The sequence below is a fragment of the Somniosus microcephalus genome, unplaced genomic scaffold, assembly GCF_052327205.1.
Source record: "Somniosus microcephalus isolate GS21.2 unplaced genomic scaffold, FLI_Smic_1.0 unresolved_chr8, whole genome shotgun sequence".
NCBI classification, from domain to species: Eukaryota; Metazoa; Chordata; class Chondrichthyes; order Squaliformes; family Somniosidae; genus Somniosus; species Somniosus microcephalus.
The window spans coordinates 39,140,938-39,150,959 of record NW_028225186.1 but is presented as its reverse complement, the minus strand read 5'-3'; the positions used below and the strand labels follow the sequence as shown (position 1 = coordinate 39,150,959).

The 10,022-nt window shown below is 48.2% G+C and overlaps 1 non-coding gene across 1 annotated transcript; it reads left to right on the top strand.

The window, feature by feature from the left end:
* The first annotated feature begins 2,369 nt into the window (after window positions 1–2,369).
* Window positions 2,370–2,443, top strand: trnai-aau (transfer RNA isoleucine (anticodon AAU)). The gene has a single exon. It is a non-coding gene; the product is annotated as a tRNA-Ile (tRNA).
* The last annotated feature ends 7,579 nt before the right edge of the window (window positions 2,444–10,022 follow it).

Genomic DNA, 10,022 nt, shown 5'->3' with positions numbered 1-10,022 from the left:
GATTTTGGGTTAGGGTTCGGTGGTTCCTCCACTGACGGTACATTTTGCAGTAAATCGGTAATTCAGAGAAGGGAAATTACCGCCCCGACACTTTCCCTCTGAGTGCTCTCAACCCCTGAGTCTGTTACACAGGAGCAGGAGGAGGCCGTTCAGCCCATGGCCGTTTTACATAGGAACAGGAGGAGACCATTCAGTCCCATGACCCTTTTACACAGGAACAGGAGGAGGCCATTCAGCCCCTTTAGCCTGTTATACAGGAACAGGAGGAGGCCATTCAGCCCCTCGAGCCTGTTACACAGGGACAAGAGGAGGCCTTTAACGCCTCGAGCCTGTTGCATTGGACAGGAGGAAGCCGTTCAGCGAGACAAGATCTGTCCAAGAACAGTAGAACTCCATTCAGCCCCTCGAACCTGTTACATAGGATGAAGAGGAGGCAAATCAGACCCATGATCCAGTTATAAAGGAACAGGAGAAGGCAATTCAGGCCAACGAGTCTGTTATAAAGGAACAGGAGGAGGCAATTCAGACCCACGAGTCTGTTTCACAGGAACAGCAGGAGGCCATTCAGCCCCTCAAACCTGCCACACATGAACAGGAGGAGGACATTCAGTCCCTCAAGCCTGCTACACTGGAACAGGAGGAGGCAATTCAGACACACGAGTCTGTTATACGGGAACAGGAGGAGGCCATTCAGCCCCTCAAGCCTGTTATACATGAACAGGAGGAGGCCATTCAGCCCCTCGAGCCTGTTATACATGCACAGGAGGATGCCATTCAGCCCCTCGAGCCAGTTACACAGTAACAGGAGGAGACAATTCAGACACACGAGCCTGTTATACAGGAACAGGAGGAGGCTATTCAGCCTGTCGAGCGTGTTATACAGGAAAAGGAGGAAGCCATTCAGCCCCTCAAGCCTGTTAGACAGGAACAGGAGGAGGCCATTCAGCCCCTCGAGCCGGTTACACAGGAATAGGAGGAGGCCATTCAGCCCCTCAAGCCCGTTATACATGAACAGGAGGAGGCCATTCAGCCCCTCGAGCCTGTTATACATGCACAGGAGGATGACATTCAGCCCCTTGAGGCTGTTACACAGGAACAGGAGGAGGCCATTCAGCCCCTCGAGCCGGTTACACAGGAATAGGAGGAGCCCATTCAGTCCCTCAAGCCCGTTATACATGAACAGGAGGAGGCCATTCAGCCCCTCGAGCCTGTTATACATGCACAGGAGGATGCCATTCAGCCCCTTGAGCCTGTTACACAGGAACAGGAGGAGGCCATTCAGCCCCTTGAGTGTGTTATACAGGAACAGGAGGAGGCCATTCAGCCCTTCGAGTCTGTTATAAAGGAACAGGAGGAGGCCAATCAGCTCCTCGGGTATGTTACACATAAACAGGAAGAGGCCATTCAGCCCATCGAGCCTATCATACAGGAACAGGAGGAGGCCATTCAGCCCCTCGAGCCTGTTATGCAGGAACAGGAGGAGGCTATACAGCCTGTTAAGCCTGTTATGCAGGAAAAGGAGGAAGCCATTCAGCCCCTCAAGCCTGTTACACAGGAACAGGAGGAGGCCATTCAGCCCCTTGAGTCTGTTACACATAAATAGGAAGAGGCCATTGAACCCATCGAGCCTATCATACAGGAACAGGAGGAGGCCATTCAGCCCCACAAGTCTGTTATACATGAACTGGAGGAGGCCAATCAGCCCCTCGAGTCTGTATCACTGGAACAGGAGGAGGCCATTCAGCACCTCGAGCCTGTTATGCAGGAACAGGAGGAGGCCTTTCAGCCCCTCGAGCCTGTTATGCAGGAACAGGAGGAGGCTATTCAGCATGTTAAGCCTGTTATGCAGGAAAAGGAGGAAGCCATTCAGCCCCTCAAGCCTGTTACACAGGAACATCATGGGCAAGGAAACCTCCTGCTGATTACCACCTACCACCCTCCCTCAGCTGATGAATCAGTACTCCTCCATGTTGAACACCACTTGGAAGAAGCACTGAAGGCAGCAAGGGCACAGAATGTACTCTGGGTGGGGGGCCTCAATGCCCATCACCAAGAGTGGCTCGGTAGCAGCACTACTGACCGAGTTCTTCGAGTCCTGAAGGATATGGCTGCCAGTCTGGGCCTGCGGCAGGTGGTGAAGGAACCAACACGAGGGGAAAACCTACTTGACCTCCTCCTGACCAATCTACCTGTCACAGATGCAAAACAGTTCAAAAAGTATTCATTGGCTGTAAAGCACTTTAGGATGTCCTGAGGTCGTGAAAGCCCTGTAGAAATGCAAGTCTTTCTTTTACAGCCTTCAAAGACAAAGTGACTTAGCTGGCAAAAACCAGAAACAGGGACGGTTCTATAGGTGAGCCTTACAGATGGGCCGGTTAGCTCAGTTGGTTAGAGCGTGGTGCTAATAACGCCAAGGTCGCGGGTTCGATCCCCGTACGGGCCATTTATTTTTCGAGGGAAGGTTAGTTTCTTAATTTTGTAATTTTTGAGCAGTTTAAAAGTTTAAAAAGTTTGGAAGGAAACTCACACGGGACCTACAAAGCTGCAAAATCTTAGTTCTACCGAGAGCTCATGGACCTGAAAGGTTAACCCTGTGTTTTTCTGTCCACAGATGTTCCCTGACCTGTGGAGTGTTTCCAACATTTAATGAACAATTTCAGATCCAGCATCTGCTGCATTTCGCTTTTTATTTTACCGCAGTGTCCTCGCTTCTATTAACAAAAGTCAAAAATAAATTGTAGCTACTGGAAAATGGGTTTTATTGTCACTGTCAGCATTGGTGGTTCAGGGGTAGAATTCTCGCCTGCCACGCGGGAGCCCGGGTTCGATTCCCGGCCAATGCAGGTTAAAATTTTTAACAATTTATTTCAGAGCAAACACATCACATGAAACATTAATAATAAATTAGCTGTTCCTGTGTAACTGGATCAAGGGAATGAATGGCCTCCACCTGTTCCTGTGTAACAGGCTTGAGGGGCTGAATGTCCTCCTGTTCCATTGTAACAGGCTCGAGGGGCTGAATGGCCTCCTGTTCCAGTGTAACAGGCTTGAGGGGCTGAATGGCCTCCTCCTGTTCCTGTGCAACATGCTCGAGGGGCTGAATGGCCTCCTCCTGTTCCTGTGTAACATGCTCGAGGGGCTGAATGGCCTCCTCCTGTGTAACAGGCTCGAGGGGCTGAATGGCCTCCTGTTCCAGTGTAACGGGCTCGAGGGACTGAATGGCCTCCTCCTGTTCCTGTTTGACAGGCTCAAGGGGCTGAATGGCCTGTTCCTGTTTGACAGGCTCGATGGGCTGAATGTCCTGTTCCTGTTCGACAGGCTCGAGGGGCTGAATGGCCTCCTCCTGTTCCGGTTTGACAGGCTCGAGGGGCTGAATGGCCTCCCCCTGTTCCTGTTCGACAGGCTCAAGGGGCTGAATGGTCTCCTCCTGTCCCGGTTTGACAGGCTCGAGCGGCTGAATGGCCTCCTCCTGTTCCGGTTTGACAGGCTCGAGGGGCTGAATGGACTCCTCCTGTTCCGGTTTGACAGGCTAGAGGGACTGAATGGCCTCCTCCTGTTCCGGTTTGACAGGCTCGAGGGGCTGAATGGCCACCTCCTGTTCCTGTTCGACAGGCTCAAGGGGCTGAATGGCCTCCTCCTGTTCCGGTTTGACAGGATCGAGGGGCTGAATGGCCTCCTCCTGTTCCTGTTCGACAGGCTCAAGGGGCTGAATGGCCTCCTCCTGTTCCTATTGAACCATGTTTCAGGCACTAATGTGGCTGATGTTCCGATTGTGCCCTCTGCTGTCCCGGCGCAGAAAGAAACACAGTGCCCGTGTATAAAACCCAAAGTCCTTGTACTTTCTTTCTTTCTTTGAATCTTTCTTTCATTTCTTCCTTTTCTGTGCCATATGCTCCTTATTCTATTGTTGCTTAGTGATATATGTGTTCATATTTGCCGGTTTCAGGATGTTCATTGCTTCTGCTGCTTTGAATTGTGTCGAAAAAGTGAACTGAATTTCTCCACCTGTGTGAAGCATCCTCGTGTTCGAAGCTGTTTTGGTTTCAATCAAACAAATGCACAGATTACTCGAACTCGCTGAGACTTTCCTGGCCAGTATTTGTTTCTTGCTTCCTTGCATTTGGAAAGGCCCAGGCTTCATCCCCGGCCTGTGCTGAGGGAGCTGACCTGAGCCTGGGCAGCGGTTACAATTGGTGTCTGTGGCCCTGTGTTAGGGAGAGGGTGAATGAGCCTGGCTTCTTGTCCACTCGCCCTGCTGGCTGTGGGCAATGGCTGAGCAGAGGACCAGTTGTGATGGGTTTCAGCAGGAGGGGAGAGGTGGAGAAGGGAAGTTGTAAAGTTAAAGAAAGGGGCTCCCAGCTGTTACAGCTGCTGCTGCCCACAGTAGGCAGTTTGGACAGTGGGTTACCACAGCCCATGACACACACGAGCCAATCCAGCCTCCTCGTGGACTGCCTTCACTTACACTTCTCCTTTTTAAGATGAAACTGTCATTTCATTCATGTGATGTCTAAACCACATCCCCTCTGATTGTCATTTCAAAACCATTGCACTTACAGTCTCAGCTCAACATCGGCAAACCCCAGCAGCAAGCAGGTGAGATTTACAATCTCTTAATGATCAATGATATTTCACTGGAACGTGTCAAATCAGTGCTATGTTGTTAAAGTCAACACAGGATGTCAAGGTCTTAGAGAGGGTGCAGAGGAGATTTACCAGAATGGTACCAGGGATGAGGGAATTCAATTATGTGGAGAGACTGGAGAAGCTGGGATTGTTCTCCTTAGTGCAGAGAGGGTTAAGAGGAGATTTGATAGAGATGTTCAAAATTATGAATAGTTTTGATAGCATAAATAAGAAGAAAGTGTTTCCACTGGCAGAAGTTTCGGTAACCAGAGGACGCAGATTTATGGTGATTGGCAAAAGAACCAGAGGTGACATGAGGAAACATTTTTTTTAAGCAGCAATTTGTTGTGATCTGGAATGCGCTGCCTGAAAGGGCGGTGGAAGCAGATTCAATAATAACTTTCAAAAGGCAGTTGAATAAATACTTGAAGGAAAAACATTACAGGGCTATGGGGAAAGGGCAGGTGATTGAAATTAATTGCAGAGCTCTTTCAAAGTGCCGGCGCAGGGCTATGGGGAGAGAGTGGAGCACTGGGATTTATTTGGGATTGATACAGGTCTATGGGGTGTGAGTGGGGCAGTGTGATTAGTTTGGGATTGATTCACGGCTATGGGGTGAGAGCGGGGCAGTGGGATTAGTTTGTGATTGATACAGGTCTATGGGGTGTGAGCGGGGCAGTGGGATTAGTTTGGGATTGATTCACGGCTATGGGGTGAGAGCGGGGCAGTGGGATTAGTTTGTGATTGATACAGGTCTATGGGGTGTGAGCGGGGCAGTGGGATTAGTTTGGGATTGATTCACGGCTATGGGGTGAGAGCGGGGCAGTGGGATTAGTTTGTGATTGATACAGGTCTATGGGGTGTGAGCGGGGCAGTGGGATTAGTTTGGGATTGATTCAGGGCTATGGGTGAGAGCGGGGCAGTGGGATTAGTTTGTGATTGATACAGGTCTATGGGGTGTGAGCGGGGCAGTGGGATTAGTTTGGGATTGATTCAGGGCTATGGGGTGAGAGCGGGGCAGTGGGATTAGTTTGTGATTGATACAGGTCTATGGGGTGTGTGTGGGGCAGTGGGATTAGTTTGGGGATTGATACAGGGCTATGGGGAGATAGCGGGTCAGTGGGATTAGTTTGGGATTGTTACAGGGCTTTGGGGAGAGAGCGGGGCAGTGGGATTAGTTTGGGATTGATACAGGTCTATGGGGTGTGAGCGGGGCAATGGGATTAGTTTGGGGATTGATACAGGTCTATGGGGTGTGAGCGGGGCAGTGGGATTAGTTTGGGGATTGATACAGGGCTATGGAGGAGAGCGGGACAGTGGGATTAGTTTGGGATTGTTACAGGGCTTTGGGGAGAGAGTGGGGCAGTGGGATTAGTTTGCGATTGATACAGGTCTATGGGGAGATAGTGGGTCAGTGGGTTTAGTTTAGTATTGCTGTGGCAAAGACCCAGAATTAACACAGTGGGCCGAATGGTCTCCTCTGCTCTGTAAATATCTATTGTTGGAGACTCCTCGGCAGCTTTTAACACACCATTTGGTGTACATTTCCTCTCCATATTCTTCTCTAAATGTTCACTGACGGTCCCTTCACAGCTACCCAGGCTCCCTGTTTTTCGTGTTAGCAGCAAATGTCGATACGTCTGCCTCCTGTACCCAAGTCCAGATTGTTGAAATGGCAAGAAGGGCAACGGTCGCAGCAGTGATGCAGGGGGGCCAACTCTTTACATCGTCCAGTCAAAAAAACACCCAATAACTACCGCACTCTGCTTCTGCCTTTTAACCAGCTTCTTGGTTTCTGGAACGGTTTCTAGTTGAGTATTAATTTTATCCCATATAAGGACATAGAAACATAGAAACATAGAAGATAGGAGCAGGAGTAGGCCGTTCGGCCCCTCGAGCCTGCTCCGCCATTCAATGCGATCATGGCTGATCATCCAAATTCAGTACCCAGTCCCTGTTTTCTCCCCATACCCCTTGATCCCTTTAGCCTTAAGAAATATATCCAACTCCTTCTTGAATATATTTAATGAACTGGCCTCTACTGCCTTCTGTGGTAGAGAATTCCACAGGTTCACCACTCTCTGGGTGAAGAAATTCCTCCTCATCTCAGTCCTAAATGGCTTACCCCTTATCCTTAGACTGTGACCCCTGGTTCTGGACTCCCCGGCCATCGAGAACATCCTTCCTGCATCTGGTCTGTCCAGTCCTGTCAGAATGTTATAAGTTTCAATGAGATCCCCTCTCATTCTTCTAAACTCCAGCGAGTATAAGCCCAATCGACCCAATCTCTCCTCATACGTCATTCCTGCCATCCCAGGTACCAGCCTGGTGAATCTTCGCTGAACTCCTTCCATGGCAAGAACATCCTTCCTCAGATAAGGCGACCAAAACTGCACACAATACTCACGATGTGGTCTCACCAAGGCCCTGTACAACTGCAGCAAGACATCCTTGTTCCTGTACTCAAACCCTCTCGCTACGAAGGCCAACATACCATTTGCCTTCTTAACTGCCTGCTGCACCTGCATGCTTACCTTCAGCGACTGCTGTACAAGGACACCCAGGTCTCATTTCACTTCCCCTTCTCCCAATCTATTGCTATTCAGATAATAATCTGCCTTTCTGTTTTTGACACCAAAGTGGATAACCTCGCATTTATCCACGTTATATTGCATCTGCCATGCTTTTGCCCAATCACCCAACCTGTCCAAATCATACTGGAGTTTCTCGGCATCCTCCTCACAGCACACACGCCCACCCAGCTTTGTGTCATCTGCAAACTTGGAGATATTACATCTAATTCCCTTGTCTAGATCATTATTATATATTGTGAATAGCTGGGGTCCAAGGACCGATCCATGCGGTGCCCCACTAGTCACTGCCTGCCGCTCGGAAAAAGACCCATTTATTCCAACTCTTTGTCAACTGTCTGCCAACCAGTTCTCTATCCAAGTCAATACCTTGCCCCCAATCCCATGTGCCTTAACTTTACACGCTAATCTCTTATGCGGGACCTTATCGAAAGCCTTTTGAATGTCCAAATACACCACATCCACTGGTTCTCCATTATCTATTTTACCAGTTACATCCTCAAAAAATTCCAGTAGATTAGTCAAGCACGATTTACCTTTTGTAAATCCATGTTGACTTTGTCCGATCCTGTCACTGTTTTCCAAGTGCTCTGCTATTACATCTTTTACAATGGACTCTAGCATTTCCCCACTACCGATGTCAGGTTTACCGGTCTGTAATTCCCATTTTTCTCTCTACCACCTGTTTTGAATAGTGGGGTAACATTAGCTACCCTCCAATCTATGGGTACTGTTCCAGATTCCATTGAATGTTGGAAGATGATCAGCAATGCATCTACTATTTCTAGGGCCACTTCCTTAAGTACCCTAGGATGTAGATTATCAACCCCTGGGGATTTATCGGCCTTCAATCCCGTCAATTTCCCTAACACCATTTCCCTACAAATACTGATTTCTTTCAGTTCCTCCCTTTCATCAGACCCTATAAGACCATAAGAACATAAGAAATAGGAGCAGGAGTAGGCCAATTGGCCCCTCGAGCCTGCTCCGCCATTCAATAAGATCATGGCTGATCTGATCCTAGCCGCCAATCTACTATCACAGAACCATCTCCTGAATCTAACAGAATTAGACACACGAAATCGGAGCAGGATCAGGCTACACAGCCCCTGGGCCCGCTCCGCTACCCACAGGGCCATGTCCGATCCGAACCTAGACTCATGTCCAAATTCCTGCCCGCTCCCCGTAACCCTTAATTCCCTTTACTTCTAGGAAACTGTCTATTTCTGTTTTAAATTTATGTAATGATGTAGCTTCTACAGCTTTTTGGGGCAGCATATTCCATGGACCTACCACCCTCTGAATGAAGTAGTTCCTCCTCATCTCAGTTTTGAAAGAGCAGCCCCTTATTCTAAGACTATGCCCCCTAGTTCTAGTTTCACCCATCATCGGGAACATCCTCCCCGCATCCACCCGATCAAACCCATTCACAATCTTATATGTTTCAGTAAGATCGCCTCTCATTCTTCTGAACTCCAATGAGTAGAGTCCCAATCTACTCATCCTCTCCTCATATATCCATCCCCTCATCCCCGGGATTAACAGAGTGAACCTTCTTTGTACTGACTCGAGAGCAAGTATGTCTTTTCTTAAGTATGGACACCAAAACTGTATGCAGTATTCCAGGTGCGGTCTCACCAATACCTTGTACAACTGAAGCAATACCTCCCTATTTTTATATTCTATCCCCCTAGCAATGAAAGCCAACATTACATTGGCCTTCTTAATCACTTGCTGCACCTGCATACTAACCTTTTGAGTTTCATGCACCAGGACCCCCAGATCCCTTTGTACTTCAGTACTTTCCAGTTTCTTGCCATTAAGATAATAACTTGCTCTACGATTTTTCCTGCCAAAGTGCATAACCTCACACTTTCCAGTATTGTATTCCATCTGCCAAATCTCTGCCCACTTACTTAGCCTGTCTATGTCCCTTTGCAGGTTTTTTATGTCCTCCTCACTCACTACTTTCCCTCCCATCTTAGTATCATCTGCAAACTTTGATATGTTACACTCGGTCCCCTCCTCCAAATCGTTAATATAGATTGTAAAGAGTTGGGGACCCAGCACTGACCCCTGCGGAACACCACTAGTTACTGATTGCCAGGCTGAGAATGAACCATTTATCCCAACTCTCTGCCTTCTGTTAGATAGCCAATCCTCTATCCATGCCAGAATATTACCCCCAATCCCGTGATTTTTTATCTTAAGCAATAATCTTTTGTGTGGCACCTTGTCAAATGCCTTTTGGAAGTCTAAATACACTACGTCCACTGGTTCCCCTTTATCCACCCTATATGTTACTTCCTCAAAGAACTCCAGCAAATTTGTCAAAGATGACTTCCCCTTCATAAAACCATGCTGACTTTGTCCTATTAAATTATGATTATCCAAATGTCCTGTTACTGTCTCCTTAATAATGGACTCCAAAATTTTACCTACCACAAACTTTAGGCTAACCGGTCTATAGTTTCCAGCCTTCTGTCTACTGCTCTTTTTAAATAAGGGTATTACATTAGCAGTTTTCCAGTCTGCCGGGACCTTTGCTGAGTCCAGGGAGTTTTGGAAAATTATTACCAATGCATCCACAATCCCTACCGCCACTTCCCTCAAGACCCTAGGATGTAAGCCATCAGGTCCAGGTGATTTATCCGGCTTGAGTCCCATTATTTTACCGAGTACCACTTCCTTAGTGATTTTGATCGTGTTTAGCTCCTCCCCACCTATAGCCCCCTGTTTGTCCAGTGTTGGGATATTCTTAGTGTCCTCTACTGTAAAGACTGATACAAAATATTCATTCAGTGT